Here is a 24,088-nt window from a genome sequence, read left to right on the forward strand (position 1 = left end):
AAAATTTAGTCATATCTCGAAAAAGTACGGGGTTAATGAGAAAAACGTGAAATAAAAAAATTCCCCATGTTATCGCTTATTTAATATACGAATTCCTGCCACGAGAATTGCAATTAATTTCCAAAACGTTTAATTTCCTGAGTGGCACTTTGATGTTTACATTTCTTTCTGGGAACCGATTGATTTGGGTCGGGCAATTTTGATTAAAAGCTTTTAGAATCCGGCGGAAATGCTTCGAACTGAGAGGATTCCTGAGGCATATCAGGAACTGTGGTACGTTTTTCTTTTGAAGGCATTCCTAAAAAAAAAAATTATTAAAATGTCAATATATTGAAGCTTTAAGGGGCATCAAGGGAATCAAATATTGCCCTGGCTTGAACACAAGTGGTTAAACTTAAATTTAACACATTCACTGCCCAGAACGCCTAAGAGGCGGTTTTGCCTATTTGAGATATGATGATAAATACATTTGCTGGGCAAATTTGAATTGGTATGCCTATGTGTTCTGGGCAGTGAACGTGTTATAGATTTACTCCAGTAAGGGTTCAAATATAGCAACTCTAACCTTATCAAAGTTCTAGAACATAGCATAATTTATGGAAGCCGAAAGCTTAGGTAACTTAATTTGATTTTCATAAGAACTGACATCAAATTCCATCTTTTCATTGAACTTCTTTCATATGATAAAGCAATTCTATGGGAGCATAAATTTGTGTCACCGGCAAAGATGCTTACTTAACCAAGTTCGCTTTATCCCTCAGGAAGTTTTCTATGATACGTCTCAACAATCTGTTGAAATAATAAATCTTCCGCCTTTTTGTTTGGCAAATTGAAAGTTGAAAGCGTACGCTATTAAGCTGAAAATGTCATAAATTGTATTGAAACAACTGCGATAGGTGAAATGAAACGTACAACTTGAAATTGATGCCTAAGGGTTGTTTTAATGTGTAAACTTAATGCCTTCCGTAAATAGTTTCCCAGTTCTCTGGAAACTATAACAGAGGGTGTTAAGCATTCTCTCTAAAAGTTTTACCGCAATTAAATTGATATATTATGATTTCTGGGCTCAAACCTTTGGTTTGGTCGGTTGAACATTATAATTGTGATTTACAAGAACCATCGATGCTTCTATAATAGTTTTGACACACGAGAAGACTAGTGTTATTAAGTAATTTAGATTTTCAACAAGGAAATTTAATTCCCACTTTTAACCGATTTCCTCTTGGTCTCCCATCAACAGCTTAACAAAGCATTCCAGAATAGTTAATGTCCTCGAAGGTGATATTTTAAGTAGAGACACGCCTTAAATGCCGTATCTTTAATGATCTTGTTCGAGAAATTTTAGGGCATTATTATGCCACCGAATTTGTGTCTTGCTTGACTTATTTCTGTCACATTTGAAAGACTTATTATTAAAGAAATCTACTACGAATTCGCGTTGCAAATCCACTAATGCTGGGAAAAAATATCTTGAAGATTAAAAAACACATAGATTGTAAATGAACGATCCTCAAAATCCCACACAAAGGATAAAGGATGTTTGACCTTTCCAAAATAATTGCTGCTTCCAATTAAGTTTAGGTTTGAAATATGTGTACTCTCAGACCTGCCTAATAATAGATAATACCTTCACAAATACCCTTTGAGTCATTACAAAATCCTCCCTTCAAGTTAACCGCTTACAATGTGTGATCAAGAAACTGAGTTTTCTAATTTAGGTATCGGTGGGTAACTTTTCAAACACAACAGAAAGCTTTTACGTTGTTTGTTTTAAAAAGTTTAGAAACCAAGAAAAGGAACTATACCTTAACTCACTGCCTCAAATATTTATCTACAAACTTTAGTGAACACAAAAAAGTCATGTTTTAAAGTGAAATAATAACAATTAAATCATTTCGATTCAGAGTTCAGATTCGTTAAAGCACTTACCGTAAAATCCTCCTAAAGAATTACATGCGATAATATTTAGAAAACGTGACTTTAATGTCATCGGAAATATTAGATTTAGATATCAGCTTTCAGTTGCAACTTGAGCTTACAAAAAGGATGTCACATTAAGTTTTATTGACTGAAGTATTCCATTAAGAGGCGATGTTATAGCTGCTTAGAATAATTAGCGAGAAGAGGAATATTGATTAGCATTCACGATTATATAATTTCTGTAACAGATCCAAACTTTAAGTACTTCACTGGTACTATTCAGTTGGCAAAAACGATGTTCATCCAGGCTTGTCCGCCGTATGTGTGGAGGTTGTTGCAGATTCAATGTCATTTATGTATGAATCAGTCAGAAAAGCGAAAAGCTTCAATTCCACAAATAAAATAAATTTGCTTATCGATGATCTCAAATCATTTTCACGCCTTACTGAATTTATACCGTCTAAAATTGCCTTAATGATTGATGAATTGTAAAAATGAAGAATCGATTTACATTTGATTTTACCGTCCATTAACTTATCAAATGTGGTTCAGAAAAGCGATCAAATTATATGATAAAGTATGGAAGATATTAATAGTCCTGACAACGCCATATAAGAAAGGTCATTATTCTGGTTAACTATAGTTAAAAACACTTTTTAACTGTCGAGTTCTCCGATTTTCCAATAACAAACTTTCCTCTTTGCTTTCCTTTCTGACTGAACTTTAAATCTGCTCGTTATCACTTTTTTATAACTTGTATTTCGTTAATCAAGGTTAATGTGATCATAACAATGTTTATATATATATTTTACCTCAATATTTTATACTATTTCACCCCATAAACCTTAGTAAATCACATTTTAAAGTAAACTCATAAAATGTTTCCGACACGAGATGCGAACGTTGCTTGCAAATATGACTTCCTAGCAAGTTTTAAAATTCCACCGCCACGTCTAAAGCAATAAAATTCTAGCCAGGTCTTAGGCCCCATGTAATGGCTTTTTTTTCTATTTTAGATGAAAGTTCCCACATTTGACACTCTTTGACCCAAATGATTGCGGAATCTAAATTGTCCTTTTTGTGAAAAAGGTACAGGAGAGTATCGGCGGAAAAGCAACAGTATTGACAGATTTTACATGAAAATTTTTCACTACATTACTTTGTTTGAGAGATCTATAAAAGTAATGTGCACGTTGAATAATAAACAATGCGATGCCAAAAGTTTACAGCTGAAATTGGTAACATCATCTGTGGGAAGCTCCTGAAAGTTGTAACGTAATTATGAATTCAGACAGTTTCTTGGCGCACGTAACTGGCTAAATTAAATTGATGTGAACTTCGACACTTTCAAAGTAAAATTTTGCGCAGTTTAGAGGAGTAAGTTCGAACTATGTCGAGAACTTTAAAACGGATAATGTCAGCCAAACCCTTCACGGGGATCGACCTTTTACTGTTTCTGCTGCTATAATAAATATAAAAAAATCTCTTTGTTTCGCAGTGACCCAAACTGTTCACCAACGAAACCTACATAAATTTAGCACACATTATCTCGCCTTGACACTCGATATACGGTCAGCCCTGGCCTGTAAAATAAATAAAACCTTTATAGTGTGGTGGATAAAAGTACTAGCGTTTTGTTAGCCAAGGGCGTGAATATTTATTGAGCAATGATGAATCGAGTAAAGCTACCTCAGATATATTTTCGATTTAAAATACAGTTATGGCTTTAACTCACAGAAAGTGATGACGCCTTCCTTTTATTCTATAATATTAAAAATCGTGGCAAATCTATCCTTTTGCACGTTGAAGCCTACAATGTTTATTATTCAAATTGAACAATTTGATTTCACTCAAAACAACGCGGATATAAGTTTTGAACACTAAATAATTCTCAAAACGGCTAGTTATGCAACGAATTAGGAAATGCGTAACTTTATGTGACGAGAAGGATCTTGCGGAACGAGCGAAGCGAGTTTAGCAATCTACAAATACAACTATTCAGACAAAAACACCTACAGATTTTCGAATTAATGTAAAAAAAATGTGACGTGACGCCGTATAGAGCGTCACTTGAGAAGAAGTAAATAATTTATGCCGCAGAGACATAAAACACAATAAAACGACCTCATACTTCAGGTGTGCTTGAGAGGAAGCCATCCAGTGCTTCTCCATTATTTATTGGGGATATGAAAATTTTACTGCCAACAACGTGCCACAAAATGAAATTTCTGAAGTGTAATCAAGATTAGAGTTTTCAGGCATGGCTTCGAACTCTTCCATATGGAAATAAAAATATGCATTTAGATGAGAAGTTTTATGAAAGATCAGTCTTAACAACCTTTGTCCATATCAAAAGCACATATCAAGGCTTTCAGCAGGAAAACAGTACTGGAAACTTTTCGACATTGCCTTCCAACATTCTGTTCTTAATAGATTTATCTTCATTAAAACAATAGAAAAGAAATATTTTCTAAGTCAAGAACACAAGTCCTCTTTCAGTTGAACTTAATAAAACTTTAATAGATCACTTAATGGTAAACGTCATATTAAGTTAGGTGTTTCTGAAGGCAAAAGCAATAAAATTCTATTTAAACTTTACTAGTGAACTTCCAGACCTTAGAAGAAACTTAATGTAATGCAATAAAACTTGAAATTTGCAACTGTCCTTTGCTAATGGTATTTTATTTTCGCTGAAAAATCATCTGCCTGTGAGAAGAAAAGGTCTGAATATCATAAATTTAACTAACTCTCTTGATAGAAGAGAACCTTGAGGAAGACTATCCATCCTACCGTATTGTTAAGAAAGAAAAGAAAATCGTACAAGAAAAAAGGGAGAAAAACATAATACATACACATATCTAATGGTTCGATTTTTATGATATGCGACTTGATTCACCTTCCAACTCATGGACTAAAGATAATTTCCTTCGCAGTAATGGGGTACAAATTGATGTTTTAAAATTGTCCCAGAGTGCTACCTACAGACATAATTGTAATAGCTTATTTGCCAGTTGAAAGCTTCATTATATCAGCTGCCCTGAAAGCTGATAAGTGTAATAGAAAGTTAAGAGCTCCGACTATAAATCCTGTACCTCAAGAATAAAATGTTAAATTTATAGGATAAAATAAGCTCAAAACAAATGGGCTACGGGGGCTGAAATGTCTTGATATATCGCCTCTTTGGTCTCTGAAAATACGCACTTTATCAGCATCTCAGATGTTACCTACAAACACATTCATATTATAGTTGCGCGGCGGCTTGTAACTTTGTTTGCCGTTACCGATTTAAGTCAACATGGTGAATATTCATTACCTACAATATTTTTGACTCATACAAACGGATGAATAATGAACGGAGATCTAGGAAAACAACTTGTTGACCATTCTCCAATTCTATTGCCCCAAGACTCAATATACGATAAAGGTGTCCCTTAAGTAAATCCTTTAGGCAATTGGGTTACATTCTGTTGAATAAATAATCGGCATCATTTGAATTCTCATTAAACCTAACCGAAAGAGGTTGGAGAACGGGTTCATTAAAATGCTAGCAGCTTGCGACAGGAATTGCGGAGACAATAAGAAGCGTAATATCAGCTGATTTAAATTTATTATCTGAATTTGCAATGGAGGAAATCATAATCTGGAAAATGGGGTGCGAAGTGGGATTCATGGATAATTGGAAAACTTATTCCGATCGCTTTTTTGTAGTGCTTTTGATTAATAATCGAGTTGCATTTGGAACGTTGTGTGCAAAAAACGCTCAAGTCAAAGGATTCAATTTCTCTTCGTATTTTTACTGGCACGTGAAAATATCTGGCAAAGAAGTAAAAAACAAATCTCGCTTGATTCATTAAATTAAAAGTATGTGAATTGAATCTTGAATGTCATAGATTTATATCCGTTTAACCTTTGTAACATTTATTTTTATCTAGCGAAGACATCGATAACGACAAATTAAACCCAATTTGTAAAATCGATCTCCGCATAATGTCACCCTCGTCATGGATATAAAATATTACCCTGTCACGAAAGATTGTTCGGTTCCTGGCCAAGCGTATGGGAAGGTGTTTCCGATAAAACTCTCTCTTACTTCCACCCTTCTTTTATAGCTCTTTTTAAATATGGATGAGCAGACTCGTTCAATTTCTATGCCTTGTCCTACAAGTGGCTTTTTCAACTGATATCCTCGTATTTGGACATTTTATTTGGGCCCAAGTCTGTCAGAAATCGTCTCTGTTTTACGACTAAATCCCTCCAACACTCACTTTTCGAAATAGAGTTGTCTGAAAAATTGAGCTTGGGTGCGGATTTATTAAATTTAGCCCAGCGGACACGAGGCAGGAATTCAAATCGGGACTAGTTTATTAATTTGTGAAAGGTTTTATCGATTTGTCCGAAGTTTATTTTCGTTCTTCGTCAATAAGGAAAACCCACGAGTGAGAAAATCTAAATATAGGAAAAACTTTTAACGCTTTCACCAAGTTTCAATATACGTAATCTTTTTAAGAAGCGAACAATTTACGCGACAACAACTTCATAGATTCTTCCAGCCCCGAGACGTTTGATAGGCCGAAGGCGAGGAGTAATGATGAACGCCACAAGAACCAGAAATCCACCATACCATGACTAACAATTCAAAAACTCCCTTGCACGTATCGGATCATGAGCAGGAGCGCCACATTGCGTATTTTAAATAACTCTTTTTTGTTGTTTTTTTTTACTCACACAAATACAAAAAAAATCTCCAAGGTAAGGCCATTTAGAGCAAAGGAAAGCACGCAATATATTTCTTGCGGTTAAAGAAACTAGTTTAATTTCAGTACACCTAAAGTATTTATAAAAAAATGAATTGTCTTGTTTAATTTTAAAAGGTTAACGATTTAACCAAGTACGTACATTATTGTGGAATGAACATCGACGCGTTATGCCAGTAAATTTCCCCATTTGAAATAAATCGCTCCTCCTCTTCGTCACGTAATGCACTCCACAATACAATAATTGTAGTGCTTGACCATCGGTGAAAATTACTCAGATAATAGCAAAGGGCATCTAGGGCAAGCTGACACTACCAATCAAAACAATAACAAATAGGTCATCTTTCGTCACCCTGTTATGTCCACTATGACTTGCTTAATTATACGGAACCTATTTGACGTGTTTGGAATAATCCAATATCTTCTGCCTGGGGATCCAGATATGTGTATGCGTTTGATCAGAACACGAGACTAATTAGAATTTGAATGCTTATACACTATATTATAAAATCATGCCTTTGGTATACAGAATTGTGATTTATGACGATTTATGCAACAGAGTTATTCTGGAGGGACTTTGAATAAACCCAGAGGTCTAATTTTCTGCCCCGGGTGTTTCACGATAATGAAAATTAACGTTTTTAAATGCAAAAGCCATGCGAATAATTTTTTTTAATGTCTGCCTGACTAGAACCATCTTTTAAAAATTTTTATAATTCAGTGTTGGCTGAAAGTAATGACAGCGATTTATTAACGTTGCCTTCATCCACTTTAAAAATTAACGAAAATATTAATCCTGACAACACAAAGGCGTTGTGGTGATTATTCTTATGAATTGTAGGAGATCTTTACTGCTTTTTATTAGAGCAGAGAGCAATGATGAAAGCTGCATTTTGACTTTAATAACGACTGAGAAAGATGAATGGGGACGTTAATTCGTTTGGAGATTGCAGAGCTCCAGGCGATTTTTCTAATATAAAATATAAATTACTCCGTATGCAATATTCTATATTGTCATAATCACCCCCCGTATGGACACACGGGGTTATTATTGCAAAATATGTCCTCATAAATTTTCCATCAATGTTTAGCTGTTATGTCCCTTTGTCCTTTATAAAGAGAACACATGGAAATAAACCGGCACGTGGACGTTGACAAAACAACCACTCAACAGGGATATGTACTTTATTTTTTATAACTTATTTTGGGCCGATTGGGTTGTTCATTTTTTAATCACTTAAAGCACACTATCGAATTTGTTATTTTATAAATAAGAATTATTTCCTCATATCTAATAAAAAGTTAGGTCTCCAATTAGGAGTAAAACATGCAAAAAATAAATAAAATTTTAAGAGAAATAGGAATGACTTTAGTCGCAAATTCAGCTTTTCTTGACTTTACTTCTGGATGGACCGTTTCAGAAACGACTGATACCATCCTTTCTCGGGGCAGTGATCTGTGACTGAATTTGTTCTTGGCTTATAAGACGACTTTTTTTGCTTTCGGAAATTCCTTCATGTGACGTTGTAAAATCTATTCCATTATGTTTCTTCAGCTTTGCACATAAACTGGCTCGAGACAATGTTTAACTTTCCTAATCATTTCGTTTGACTTAATTACAATACAGTACAAGGTATTTTGAATTTTCTTTAAAGTTCCCTCATGAGTATTCCATTATCAATAGTTCGTAAAGCTCTACTAAAACGTGTCTCACTATATCTACATTTTTTAATAATAAAAGAAAAAACGTCCTCTAAAAACACACAATCATTTAATAGATCGGATATTTAGTTTTTATCCTACCTAGATATCATGGTTAAATACTTGCTCTGGCAAATCTCTAACTTGTCCTGTGGTTTGCTGATTGAAATTCGTGTTGTTAGTCTAGCTCCCAACAAAATATAAAATACCTATTGACCAGGCCGTTGGCAGAAGAATGTTTCTAAAGCTTCCCTTTGAGTAGCAATAGACTTATTTCATTATTAACTTGAACCGCTAAAGGTTAATTTCGAGAATTCCACTGAGAGACATGAAGGAACTGTACCTACAAAAATACACGAGAAAGTAAGAATAAAATGAATTTTAATTGCGAATAATTACACAGAAATCTTAATACGCAATGTCAAGTAATGAACATTGACATGCGTGTGGTAAAATTTTTTATCGCACGTGTGACTTTACTACACTCAATTGCCGAACTTCGCTTCGCGTTTTTTGGTCAATTTCTGGTACGGTTTTTGTAATTTATCATTATTAATTATTATAATTAAGCTATAAAATATTTCTTCTCATAATGTCGGTTCTAAGCTATAAATTTATGTTGATCCAAGTGCTTGATGAAATGACCATTTAAAATGTCGGATCTAACTAAAACACGGCGTGCAAACGGTCGTTTCCAGGCTCTAAAATATGTGACTGGCACAACGTTACGTTCCCGGAATCGAATTATGTTTTATGGCTGAAAAGCTGTACTTTCCCACCACTGCTGATAATTTATACTTTCACCCCTATGCTGCCAACATTTATTGCGTCACGAGTAATCTGTTGAAGTGTTGCTTCCCTGAGCGAGCTATTAAATTCGAGTAAGAAGATATTATTACTTAAAAAACGAATAATATAAAATTATTTATCAGCAATTAAAAAAAAATTCTCATTATCCCATTATTCAATCGGACAACAAAGCACGAGGGTGAGACAGAGGACAACTGTTATTTTATCGTCGAGAAGAAAAGAAAAGTAATTACATTAGGACCGCTCGGTTCCCCTAAAGGTTATTTTCCTTTGCGCAATAAGTTCATGGATAATTAGGTTCTGGAACGCGGCATTTTTATTGTGCAAATGGAAAAGACAAAGGGATCGTTAAGTTCAAACTGTATTTTATATTATAGTATATGCGGAACCTGGATATCTAAATATCCATTTAACGTAGCTTAAAACTTCTTTTCTGTCCACATTGTTTGGAAAATTGTAACAAATGCAGAAAAAGCAAAAACGCTTTCACTCGCCTTATTCCACCTATCCACCAATCTCACCACTAGGATTTTCGGTAGAACTCTTCAAAAAATTTTAATTACAGGTTTTCTGACTTGCAAATAAGCTTTTTCATACTAAGCTCATATAAGTAATGCCTCTTTTATCCGCATTTAGGCAAATTTAACTTGGTATATAGCCCCTTGAATAACAGAATTAAGAGGCATATTCCATTATCCCAAATGAAGCTTTATGTGGACTCTAAAAAGGCTTTTATCCTGATCAGTCTAACTACCTACGTTACTCATTAATTAATTGCTAGATATTTAAACTTGTGTATAAAACGCTGCATAAAAAAGTAATTAATTAAAAATGTATCATTGAAAATTTTCAGTTTCATTGAATTTTTGTAGCGCTCCTAATCAGAAACCGTAAACCATCTATCCACCTACGTCGCTTTACGCAGACGCCCAATACTGATAGCGTCATCAGATAGTACCCTAATCATTCCCGGCATACCGCTTGACGCTCATAAAAGGCGCACAGGTTACCTGCGCGCGCAGTAACTCAGTGCAGTTTTATAATATAAATTCAGCGTATTTCTCCTACGTTCTGAAGCTAATCATCCGTCACACCACCGTTTATGTAGGACTCTGAAGTGTGGCTATGTAGCTACAAACGTTTGGAATTAGAAAAAGTCATATTTTGTTTATGGTTATGTTAATTTGTTGATATTCTTCTTAAAGGAGCGCTTAAATAAAGACCCCCCAAAACATCCTTCTGATTCTTGGAAAGACGTTGACGTCAACTCTCCTTCCCACCAAAAAGAACGACGCTATTTCCAACAATCAATTTTTTTGATGTCTAATGATTGATTGTTTATTAAAAAAAACACAAAATTGTGACGATCCGCTCATTGTTTAAACATGGAATAATTAATCACTGAACAAAGACGCTTCGGGAAGCATTTATCTTCTCTTTTTCGCATAGGTGAAACGTTTTAGTTGGCCTATAAAGAATATTTTTTTAAAGTGATGCGATAAGAAAGGAACCACCTGGAAAAATAGACCAGGATACTTATAAAAAAGAATAACGATTTATTGTGATAATAAAATATCGAAAAATTGGCATTTTGTGTGGAGGAATGAAATAACATAATTTATCTCAAACAACAAACAATTTAAGCCACTCTCTGAGAAATCGGGTCATCTGTTTTTGGGTTTTAAAAACTACCGATCGAAAAAATAAAAAAAATAAATTCTCTATAAATACAACAAAAAAATACTGTTATTCGAAGTTTCAAATAAATGTGTGAGTAGTATGGAAACATCGGTAAAATGGTAGATTGCAAGAGAGAACTGGAGCATTTGTATAAACCACTATACGATGCAGGACAGAATAATGAGGATAATTATTTAATTGCCTTTGCGTCTGAGTTTCATTTTTCGTAATACAAGTGCCACTCACACATGTGCTTAAAGCACATTTCAGGAGTCTGACACTATTATTAACCTACCTAAAAACGAATTTATGTTTTGCATTTAATTTGTTGTTGTTGTGTAGTAGTGATTATATAGGTTAGGCCATTTTCGGTCCCTAATCCTCCTCTTTTTACACCATGTGGGATGAAACCCTTCCACTCCGCCAAACGGGTCGTCCTCTTTATGAAGGAAAGAGAGAATCCTGTCCCATTTAAAAGTCAGAAGTCCCTTCCGGAGGGTGATCCCCCGTTTCAGCCTTAAGCCTTGGTTTAAAGGCTTAAATTTATAAAAGTTAAAAAATTTTAATTTATAAGTTTACGAAATACGAAAATTGTCATTTTTCAAAAATGTAAGTAATTTTGTCAAAAGTAGATTTAATTCCTTTTTTTGTACTCTTTCTAATGAGCTATCACAGTAGATATCTTTACATTTAGAAAAAAACTTGGGGGTAGCTTCTACCCTTAAATAGGGTGTAAAATTCAAGTCGATGCTCTGAGAAAGTGTTAAACCTAAAAAATGGGATCCGTATTTTTTATTTCTTTAGAAAACCAATGAAAAACGAGATATCGGATTTATTCCAGTTAAATGTACCTCCCTGTATATACTTCTTTCAACTAGAGCAATCTTTTTTGTGTTATATTGCCGAAACACTTTAGGCCAATTGGGTCAGATAAACCAGGACTTTTATTGGTCATTCTGTCCCTCCTCCCTTGGCAGTACGATTGAATCGAAGATTTATTTTCTGCGAGAAATAGGTTAAGATTAGAATTTTTAGTATTTGCAATGAAGTAGGTGCAATGAATGCGAATTTAGTGATAAAATTACAAAATGGAAGTGATTAAAGAAACACATTTCTTCATTTTAATAAACAACATGATAATTTAAGGTTTGTCCCTAATCGAGGACAATAGTAAAAGTATATATTTATTGGATAAAATATGATATTGAATATTTTGGACAATTTTATTTAAATTTACGACTAATGGTCGATTTTCACAATAAAATAACAATCCTTTAAAAACATGATGATAAATTCATTTCGAAATGGAAATACTCGTGTTCAAATCCCAACAGAATAATATAGTATTTATTAAATTCAGAGATCCATGTTAAGTCTAAATATGTCATTATTTTATCAGCTGAACAGTAATTAAACATTCACAATACACTAATATTTCCCAATCAAATTCCCAAATTTGCGAGGCGGCAAACTTTCCACAGTCGCCCGACAGCTTAGACGTGTTCCATTAAATGGATAACCAGTTTAGGGGCACAATTTTCTCCAAAAGTTAATAAATTTCGGCTTGATATTTAACGGGGGAAATTAGAGAACTTCATCACCAGAAATTCCTTTTTATTTTAGGACTTTCTGCTCAGTCTCTCGTTAATTAAATGAGAATGGGGGTCGCTAGATTGACAAGCAAACGTAATATTTATAAAATTAGCTTCAATAATCGAATGAGGAAGTTTTCCAAGGGAGTTTTTTTAACAAATTGCTCCCTCGGATATTAATTAAATTCGGCAACCCTCTTTTTTATAACGCTCACAACTATAACAATTAAATATTCGATGGAGTCCCAGAGATTTCAATAATTATGCATTTAATTCTAGCGGATTTAATCCACTTGGACTCTAAATATAATACACTATTCTATCAGCTTTCAGCCTTTTTGCGAGATGGAAAAAATTTAATGCAAAATATTCCCATTTTATGCGGTTCCTGTTGAAGCCGTAAAAATGGCAATTGGACCATTCATTTCAACTCCCTCTTGTATGAGATTCATTTCGCCGAGTGCAATATGCCAGACGTCAAAACTCAAGCTCAACGATTCGCTATTCAGCTTTACTATTTAATCTGGAACGGAAATTTTACGCCTGTATGGAAAAGCCTCGAAGTCTGTTTTATTTGAAGTGATTCTACTTATTGATCCCGAGTGGATGAATTTTATGAAATTAAATCCTTTTTAAAAATTTCCATGAAGTCAGTACCACGATCCAGTCGCTTTAGAGCTGAAGTATTCGGGTGGTAAATTCACCTGAAGTATAACTTCCACGGAAACCGAGACACTCGTTACCAACAAGTCAGCATTTTCGATTGAACAAGAACTCTAAGTTTCTGCAACAATTGGTGGAATTTCATTTATCGATCTCGTACAATGAGTTATTATTAGTTAAGATATTAACTGATAATATCGAAACTCAACGATCATTGAGTTTCGACGTAGAGCAAAAACCTCAGTTTTCTATTACGAATCTTTAAATAGATAATTTGGTAATGGTTTGCTCACACTTTTTCTCCTAATGCACTTGCAATTACAGTCGCATTAAAATAGGCTTTTACATAAACAGTCAGAAAACAAAATGTAGGTTAAACCACTGGAAATACATAAATAACCCTTATCTACGTTATTCGCTGACATATACTCATATATTTCCCCGCTTCCCTTAAGCCCTGCTTTATAGACCCACATAGTTAGCTTTTAATCCGGCATTAAAATCCACATTCCGGAAGAAATTATTTGAAGTCGCGATATACGTGAGTTTCTGGAGGAAATCATATAATATTATTTAAATAATTAACTGGTAGATGTTGAAAATCATCTATGAAAATAATGGTGAGGAATATTTCCAAATTTTTCAGTTTCCTCTTTATTTAATTTTAAAAAACGGTTAGAAGTTCTAAATTTGAAAATTAAATTTTCATATTTTCAAAGCCTTTAGCTCAAATTATAAAGTAAACAGAGAGATAATATGAGTCTATTTGGCTTTATGCAAACATTTTAAGTGCAGCTTAAATATTAAAGGACGTTTTATTCTTTCCGAGGTATTTTAAGGATCATCTAAAATGCGGTTCTTAAATTTAAGTCATGGCCGTGGTGTACCAATATTGACATTGAGGGTTGATGAAAGACCTTATCTGAAAATTGTTGCAATTAGCTATAAATTACTACAACTATCTTATTTACGAAGACACGGCTGGAATATAATTAAATTATTAAAAGAGCTTACTTAAGTGAAGTTTAATCTTAATTATATGATGCCTCGTTGAAGTAAATAAGCTCCCACCCTAAAATAGCTCCTCCGGACTCACTATTGTTGCCGTAAAACACTTTCTACAGAAATGATTCTATGAGACCTATATCCTAGTTGAAGAGGATTGTGAGATTAACGTCATGCGGAAACGCTACAACTGTCTTATTTACTGTATAACTAACTTGAGAAGAATTAATTTAATAACATTTTAATTGCACGATTAACGAAATTTTATCACATGGTTATACAGGGACTCTAAAAATATTCGTTTTGCCCAAAGTTTTGTTGTTGTTGTATAATTTCCAAATTATTTAATGTTCACATTAACCCATTTAAACATCTCTAAAAGCGTACAAAACCCATCTGAATCCAAATATTTAATTTTCGCTAGTTCGGCCTTTCTCCTAATGGAACTTCATCCCATTAGCCCTCCGCCAGGCTTTGTTTCCATAGTCATGAAAAATTATCCTTCATAACATGCAAATTTCGATTTACCGGTAATTTTCCAGACGATGGCATTTTAGAACATATTTCTGGAATTTACAGCCCGCAAAATTGCTGCATGGTCCTGCATAGACTGCTCTGGTACGAGCTTTGTCGGCTTTTGCGGCCCCACAAATCGTTAGGAATTTGATGTCACGAATAAGTGCCTGATAATGTGTTTGTGGCTTAAAGTGAGCTTTTAACCAAATGATTACGAAGCTTATTTGGCTGTGAAAAAGCTGACAATGACTGAAAAAGAGCCCACAAAATGTCCAAGGTTTATCTGAATATTTTTCACGCGCTAAAACTTTCGTGATAGATAACGAAACCTTTCTATTCAGTCACCAATCATGCATAATGTATGGCCTGCCAGTTTACTTATGAAAATGTACCCTTAAATTTAGGCGAAAGTTGCTTTGTTTGTCTTTAGGTAAATTGGAGTTGTTCGTTTACCTTTGCGACATCTACATTTTCTGTGGGCCGTTTGCTGATAAACATTTACGGTAATATAAAAATTTAAAAAAAAAACCGAAATCTGTGTTTTTTTGAATTTGCGGAGGATAAAACGCGTCAAATAATCCCTTTCAAATTTCTCATTAGTTAACGGAAAGCCCTTAGGGCATATATTTTTTTCGTGTCCGGAACGTTATCGTAAGTAAACACCTGCGTTATAGCAATTTTGTAATGGCTTATGCTAAGCCCTGCAGGACAACTATCGTGAAATAAAATGTTTCAAAAGTTTCTGGATCGTAAACTATATTCTTTCCTTAATAATTTTGCACTCTGAAAACACGATATTTTTGGAATAAGTATTAAATAAAGTCTATGCTCGTTCGGGGTTATTTTTCCCGAATTTTGCCGAAAACTTCTTGGATGAGAATGAATGGTGTAATAGTTTCAACGCGGTTATCTAAACCTTGTGAAAGTAAATCATAGAAAAATGCTGCTCATTTTGAATTTCTTTGATAATAAAACTTTTTAGTATTCTAAAAAACGAACTTTCGGATTACCGGAAACATTATTGACGTGTTCATATCATTAAAGGCTTCGTTACACAACAAAAGAATTTATAACAGCCAAACTCGTTAACATATATTATTATGAGCAGGTACTTACTTATCGGTACTTACGTGCAAGTTTACACTTTCATAAACAATAATTTTGAGGCTTTATTATCCGAAATAGACGAAGAATATGGATATGAATAAAAGGAAAAAACTCGTAGCTCTTGGAAACCCAGATATAATTGCAATCCGAGGCGCATTTCAAAGTCTACATAAAACTTTATTAAAATTCGTTTTGTCGCTTTTGAAGAAAAAGGATCCATTTCAAAGTGATTCTCATTTTGTTTAGACTTAAGATGTATTCACGAACCTAGGAAGGATGTTTTAAGGATAGCTGTAGGATAAACTTTCGTTGAAAATAAATGATCGAATACTTCGCATGTTTTCTTCTAAAATGACAGAAAATAATTGTTATTATATCTTTTTGGACACGAACAAAAAGGAAATAATTATCGGACATGTTAAGGAATTGTAATATTGAATATTGGACAGTTGCCAACTTCATTTTTCGGATTTCATTAATTCAAAATTCACATTTCTCGGACATAAAGTAGAAGCCTGAGGGCATGAGGGTGGAACATGGCGATTGATGTCGGTCCAGATTGTTTATTCTGTTAAGTAGAAATTTCCCATTGCTGATATCGAAATCATATGTGTTTACATGTGTCGTTTTTTCGTTGAGTCAGTCTCATTTCATGGTCTTTCACGCAAGTCAAACTATATTCTGAAGTGTTTTCCGGGTTTTGAACTTGCAATCCAACTAAATTGGTTCCTGACTGTTCGTTCTCATCTGCGATCTGCAAGTAACGGCAGCAGTTCAATTTGTAGTTACAGACAATGTTGATTTTTGGAATTGATATTTAATTGATGAAGAATAGTTTTAACGGAATTATGAGTTTTAGACTGATAGGGGCCAATGGAGATATTCCCTGTGGATTTTAACTGTTCTAGTAACAATAACAAACACATGTCGCCGAAAACAAGACATTTGAAAAGAAACGGTCCTAACGATCACAATTTCAGTATTAAGTGATATTATTCAACTAAAATTATGCCTAAAAATAATCTAGATAGCAATTGAATCTGAAATAAGTAAAAGTAATTTGTCTAATGCAAACCATATCGCTGCGTTCGTTTCCTAGAGCTACAACTTTCGAAAATTACAAAACGACTATGACATTATGGCAACTTGGGATCCATCAATCATGTCAGGTTAAAATATAACACAGCGACACTGTCATTTCCTGAATATATTTCGTTTTAAATATGATATATTAGCAGCGTAGAAATATCAAAGAAATGCAGGAGTCGAAGACGTCCATTCCAGTTTTAAACTGTATTCGATCTCTAATTTGCCTGTCCCCTTTATCAACAATTCTATTTTGAGATAAATTCCTCTCTAAAGATTTTCCTTTATCTCAAAACAGATATCGAAAGATTTCGAAATAGTTTCCCTTCGGAAGCTTTAAGCATTTTAATAGAACCGTTACTCCGCGTCTTTAGAATGTTCTCATGCCGATGGTAACGCAGCTCTTTCAAAAGTTCTAGTTCTGATTAAACAAGAACTTGCTTGAAGCGTCTATAGAGAAAGTTTTCAAGAAGCTGTTGTCCAGATTTTATCGGAGGTTCCTATTTAATTTTGGTTCTGACAGTTTGCCATATATAAACTGAAATTATTATGATCTAATGTTGACTCAAATGGACACTTCATGAAAATTATGAAACTTTGGACGCCATTATTATCTTAGAAGCTATCAAAGATAGGCGTAAGATGGTCTTCCTAGAAAATATAAACTTTGAATCGTTGGCAGAATTCAAAATTACAACGTTACATCAACCAAGCAGAGTATTATAAAAAAGCGTTAATACTTTGAGTAAAAAGTGCAACCTTTTGAAGAGTTTTTATTACAAGATTTGTTCTGTAAATCCGACACAAAAAAAGTGGGATTTCAACAAAAAACGCAGGTTAGTCGCTTGAGTTTGCAGTATGTACTTTAATTCATCCGAGTAATTCTGGCGGTTTCTGCACCGGAAACATTAAAAACTAAAATGTAAAATTTTGCTCTGTATACGTATTCAATTCGACCTTCCATTCCTTTTATGCGAAATTTCTCATCAAAATGCGACACAAACATCCGGGAATGTAGCAGATAAGTCCAAAGTAAAGGGAATCTACTCGTACATACGAAATCACACGAGTGCACATTGTCTCCTTTGCTTTTACTCAGACGAGTCCAATGTCAAATGCAAATAGACACTTTCGTTTAACATAATAAAGTTGAGGATGACAACCTTGTGCCTATTCTCCCAATAATGTGGATACTATCGAAAAACCCCGTATCTTTTACCAATCCTAATCGTTAAGTTCCTGTGAATATTTCCAATTGGTTTATGTTTGCAGGCCAAATTTATTATAATAAATTGAAGCATTTTCACCCTGTACCTCTTCATTCAAACATTTGAAAATTTGTGGTTATATCAGGCGTTATTTCTCAGAAACAATTATGAACATTAGTACAACTTGTAACGAAGTTACTAAGTTTTGTCCGTAAAATAGAGGGGAAAATTCATTCTGGGAATTATAAATGAGTGTTGCCAGTTTAGGAAACATACAAACCACTGAAACATGCAAGGTTAACAGTTATGGTTTAAGATATCACATGTTTATCAGTATCTTCTTGTAAGCTTTCTATGAAACTTATAACTTTGATTGTGGTGCTTGCTCTTGGATCTCAGGAGGAATGTATTGGCATGTACAGGATGTAATATAAATAAGTGTTTTTCTTTTAACACGACATAGACCGCAAAAAACTAACCAATATTTTTGTATAATATTTTTTCGAAATTTCAACAAAAAAAAACGAAATATGCGCAGATGAGTTTTAATAAATTTTTGTATAAAATTTAGGTTCATTCCTGTATAACATAGCAAATTCAATGTAAAGGAAATAAAATGTTCCACAGAAAATGACCAACTGTTGTAAAAACGCAAAAAAACATTTAATGTTTACTGTTTTTATGTAATTTACCAATGCCGCTTAAAAATCAGCAGTGAAGTTTAGCTCCAGGTGTTATTTTGATAAGCTATGACTATTGATACTATTAAATTGACAATGGCCCATAATTACTCGAATCACGAATTGGTGGATATTTTGTTGATATTAAAGGAAACTATCTTTTCTAATAGCAATCATAGAGCCGGGGATAAGGCGAGCGACAATTTGTGCAAATGAAACCACTGGAGACAATTTCGAACGCCTTTTGTAGCCAGTCCCGGAATTAGCAGTAGCTACAAATATGGTACTTATTAAAATATTCATAGGCGCATATTTCGGTTGTTTTCGAGATTTCGAAAAAATGTTATATAAAAACATTGCTTAGTTTTTTGAGGTCAATGTCGTGTTAAAAGGAAAACCTATACTTATGTTACCTCCTGGATAAAAGGACGCTCGCTATGACATTATTGACATTCCGTCCCCAGTTTTTTAATGGAAAGCATTTCGTCAATAATAAGCGAGTAAATCATACGGCTACAGAGTAAATATCAAAACGTATTATATATTGGTCTGGGCCCCACCGTGCACATTACATTAAGCTTGGCAATAATTTAACTCCACTAAACTAGTAACCCGGCAATAGCTCTGCCCTACAATACATCACACCTTACACTGAAATTGGCAATAGTCGAGCCCCACTTTATTACTAACAGCTTGGTAATAGTCCAGCTCCCTCCAGACCAAACCCGTGCAGTCCACGGCTTAAGTCCGGCTCATACCGCCACATTGTTTGTTGGTAGCTCTCAATTTGATTGATAGAAGTGAATCTGGAATTATTTAGTAATTATTATATATAATACTATAATTATTCCTCCTATTGCCATAACCGCCCCCCTTTTTATTTCATGGATAAATCTTCTTTCAATCACTGCTTTACTTCCGCGTTTCAAATCCAAATTATGCTCTTTACTGTTGAATTATATTTTCCCATCGTCTAAAGGCTTACCCGAAACGCATTATTTGTGGCTCTTTTACCACTAAAAATCTATAGGGGGTGACGCCTAGGTCTTTAATTATATTAATAATTTAAAGGGCAAATCAACAAGTCACCCCCTGATAAACAGTGTTACAGAGCATTATGGGATTTGTCCCTTTCCCACTTTGAATGGAATATGTGCGTGGTTTTAAACGTCTCAAAAATGGGTTCGTATGAATAGTTGTAAGTGATAGATAGCTTTGCTGTGATTCTTGGAATTTCTCAGTCAACGTCTGAAACCAGCCAAACCCAGTTATACCTATTCTCAAAGTTCTTCAAAAATTCACTAAAATTTCCTTAAGGAAAGCTTCGTGTAATCCCCGGATTTACGATTTTCTTAAGAATCGTCGAAAGCTCTTCGATCAGTTAATCGAATCATCGATAGTTCTTTGAGACTGTAAACAGACCTCGTCCAAGAAGTAATATCCATGCAATGAATTTTTAATTAGTAATTTGGACTATATTAAGCGCACGGCTTAAAAAAGTAAAATATTTATATACCGGCTACTATGTTTAAATATTAACTTCGTATCGTATTTCTCATATAATCTTTCAAACTTGAATCCTAACAAAGAACAACCTTTAACCCTAATATGAAATGATTATCCACGATCCAGATATCGGCTCTGACATAATACCTAATATCAACTGAAAGATATATTAGGTATTTCCTGGATGCTCTTTCAGCAGGATATCGCAACGAAATCGATAGGCATGATGTGGATTTAAAAATCGTGACGCTCATATCACTTGAATTGTGTACTTTGATATCCCTGACACCGGATTGGAAAGCTCTTTCTATATGTTGTTGTCTTCGAAGACGGCTGTTACATTATTTGCTTATCAACAACAATCCATTGAACATTCCGTGGACATCTGATATGAATCTTATGCCAATAGTAGCGTTCCTCCTAGTCGTTGTAGATACGGAGTAATTACTCATAACAGCGAAGGCAACGTAATAAGCAGGTCCAGGATACAATAGGCAGATTCTAACTAAACTAATTTCAAGAATCCTGCCTCTGCATATAGTATGTATAAATAACGAAATCTGGAATTTATCACATAATAACATTATCCATTCATTCAATTGCACCCGAGGCATACGAGGAAAATCCGACACAGTGGGAACAAAAATCAATACACCTGGCAGTGTTACTTTGTTACGCTTCGAGCTACGGAACTTGTTACTTTACGGAAAGTTGAATGTAAAGTGCTCACATTCGGTGGCAGTTTAAGCAATCTGATGGTAATTACTGGTATGGGATTGGTGAGTACTTGACTATTGAAATCTAGGTTTCTGAGATTGCGTCTCTAGGGACAAAGACATAAAAGCAAAACACATTAAAAATGCATCCAAAAAGAGAAAAAAATCGTTTTTAAAGTGCAAGCTAGTGAAAGCGAACATTCGAAAGTACATTATTTGTTAACGTTAGAAAATGACAATTTTCAGTTCATAAAATATTTGCAAGTTCACCAATGGCACGCATAGCAGTCACTTATCTTCACATATCTTCAAATTAAATATCGTAACAGTGCATTTTTACTGACTTATAGCTTTGACCTCACACTCTCGACTCTCACGCTTCATAGGATCACCACATTATATCATTTGCCTCTACATTGCACTAAACTGATAGTAAGTTTTTGGTGTTGGCACTTTTCAGATCGTCCTTGCTAAGTTTTACAAAATGCCAGAAAATATCCTGGAGGGTATCATGCCATTGATTAAAACGTTCTCATATTGGAGAAATCAAATTCAAATTAAAAATGAGTAAAATCTTCTTATCTGCGAATAGAAAGAGCAAAGAAATTGAGTACACCGGACAAAAATCTCTTTAAAGTGCAAAGCCCGAACTTTTTCCGCTAAGGTGTCTCGATGTTTTTTTTAGGGCGGAAGAATAATTTGCGGTAGCATTATTCCTCCCTTAGCATCCAACAAAAATAATTTCCAGCGATTTCTTTGGGCTGACATAGCATGTATTTTTTCCCTTTTTCCATCGATTTATAAGATCTAGCCGCTTTTGCGGCCTATTTGCCCATCTGGAATTTCCTGTTTTCAGATTGATACAAACACAAAGTATGCTTAAATTCAAAGATGCTTAATTATGCAAGTGCACTCAAGTATGGTCATGTCAATTCACTGCAGACTCGTTAATTATTTCAGCGAACCTCTCAATTAGTGAATCTTGATCGATCGAAATACAACGTGCATGCATTGTGCCACCCAGTTCTCTGGTTCAAACAAAAGGGTAATTAAAAATTCTATTACAGGAACTTAACCGTTGCATATAAAATGCGCTTTGGCATATTTCTCTTGGATTTTAGAAGAATTCTTTTATTTCTGGAAATATGAACTGTAACATAATGGAATCGTTTCGAATTTTAAAACTGTATATCTGCAATTTGATGCATTTAAATACTCGGAGTTTTAAACAAAGTTGTAAATGTTTTTAAGATTTTTAAATTTGGAAGTTTCGTTTTAAGTATAGCTATAGAAGTTTAGTTTTTAAAAACTAGTTCAAAGCGCTTCTATGTGCGCGTTAGAAGCAGAGGCGTTAATAATTTTTTACATTACGATGAACGCCCCTGTCCTTAAATGGAGTCAAGAATGGGCAACATTTTATTTTCAGTAACTCATTTGCATACTGGAGTCCTTTTCCTTTTTGTTTACCCAAGGGAATCACATCGCCAAAGGAATAAAAACTCTTGTTTAAGAAAAGCTAGGAGAGTTGTTTGTCTTGTTGAGAGTCAACACCACTTTTCCCTTTTTGTCCTTGTCGCTCCTAGAGTATTTTATTTTCGTGTTGAGATATTTTACATACGTATAACGAAATCGGATAGTCAGCTAGACGTAGCGAACATATAAAGTCTTAATTCAAACGATTTTACACTACGAGAATTTTGCGCGAAAAGGGATAATACAATTTCCCTTCGACCTCCTTCAACCCTTCAGACATGATTGTGTTAGCTCAGCAGGGCATTCGTAGCTATCTATTTTTCTTGCGCTATTCATCATTGTACTCTTAAAGGATCCAGATCCTTTATCTGTAAAATATGAAATTCTGTTATGCTTGCTGAATAAACCGCTCTCTTTTAAGGGTGTGACATAATTTTTCAGTGCTTTGTTCCTATATTGTTCTACCTTACTGTATTGTATATTTTAAAAATAATATTGTGAGTAGTCTAGAGCGATAGGTGTTTGTGTGTTTTTTATGCTAATCTTCCCATAACAAATTTCAGGTTTTTCGGTCTGGCAAATTACTTCGCTCGAGATTAAGTACCATGGATCCTAACGATTTTTCCTTCGTGAGAGCTTTTTTGTGTTGGAATTATTTAACGGGATGTTTATACGTATGCTTAAAACTAGAACTTTTAGCCGAAATCGTCTTTGTTTGAATCAAATGCCCTTTATCTCAGTTGCTCATAAAAATAAAATTGCACTTCAGTTCCCATATCACCCAACGCTAATGCTTGAGGTTATTATTCCACCATACCAACACACAACAATATTAACAACCCAATTAACCAATCCACGTCATTCCTCTAACTATCAAACCTATTATTATGAAACTATCAGAGTTATACTTATTCCATTTAATTAGAGCAATCCAATCAAACTATGAGCAATTTGATCAACATAGACTGCAAAACCAAAATAGCAATATTCTAATTTAATTGAAGTAATAACTGTCACCATAATTGCTAAATCTTGAAGGAATATAACCAGTATTGCAACGTTACCGGTTAGAGGTATGTATATTCACAAAGGGGGTTGAAAGCTCAAATGTTTGAGTAATTAATCGGAAATAGATCGATTCTATAAAGTAGCATAGCACATTTCAGAACAAACGTCATGGTGTGAATGGTTGCAACTCAAATTTATAGAAATCGTCAGAAAATTGGCTTTATCGTTTTGTTACATGTGCAGGATCTTTTCCTGATACCTGAAGAGATAGACGTTAAATGAGAAAGTTGTGGAGTTGATCCTAAAACGTAAGGATACGTTTTCGATCATCAGTATTCATTTCCAAAACAGTTAAACATCTAAAAACAATTTAGCTTAATAACTAATAATTGCCGCAAAAGGCGGTAATGCTTTTAGAACTAATAACAGATTTATAAACATCCCTATTTCGGTATAAATCATATTTTCATATTTCAATGAACTTCCTATAGGTTGTCTTTTGAAGGTCATAAAACTCCTATAGAACGGGGATATAAAATATGAAAAGGACCCGCATTTTGCATCAATAAATTTGGAATTTGTAGGAAATGATGGATAAAGAAAGGAAAAGCGAGCGTCTCTGGTTTTGAAGCTCTATAAATTTTTTTTTTAGTTTCAGTTTTT

At 34.2% G+C, this 24,088-nt stretch overlaps 1 protein-coding gene across 2 annotated transcripts in view; it reads right to left on the reverse strand.

The window, feature by feature from the left end:
• The window catches only part of LOC136419440 (potassium voltage-gated channel protein Shaw-like), a 63,019-nt gene that overhangs the window by 33,215 nt on the left and 5,716 nt on the right, over positions 1-24,088 (reverse strand). The gene's annotated exons all lie outside the window — the stretch shown is intronic.

This window comes from Euwallacea similis, chromosome 2, assembly GCF_039881205.1.
Source record: "Euwallacea similis isolate ESF13 chromosome 2, ESF131.1, whole genome shotgun sequence".
NCBI lineage: Eukaryota > Metazoa > Arthropoda > Insecta > Coleoptera > Curculionidae > Euwallacea > Euwallacea similis.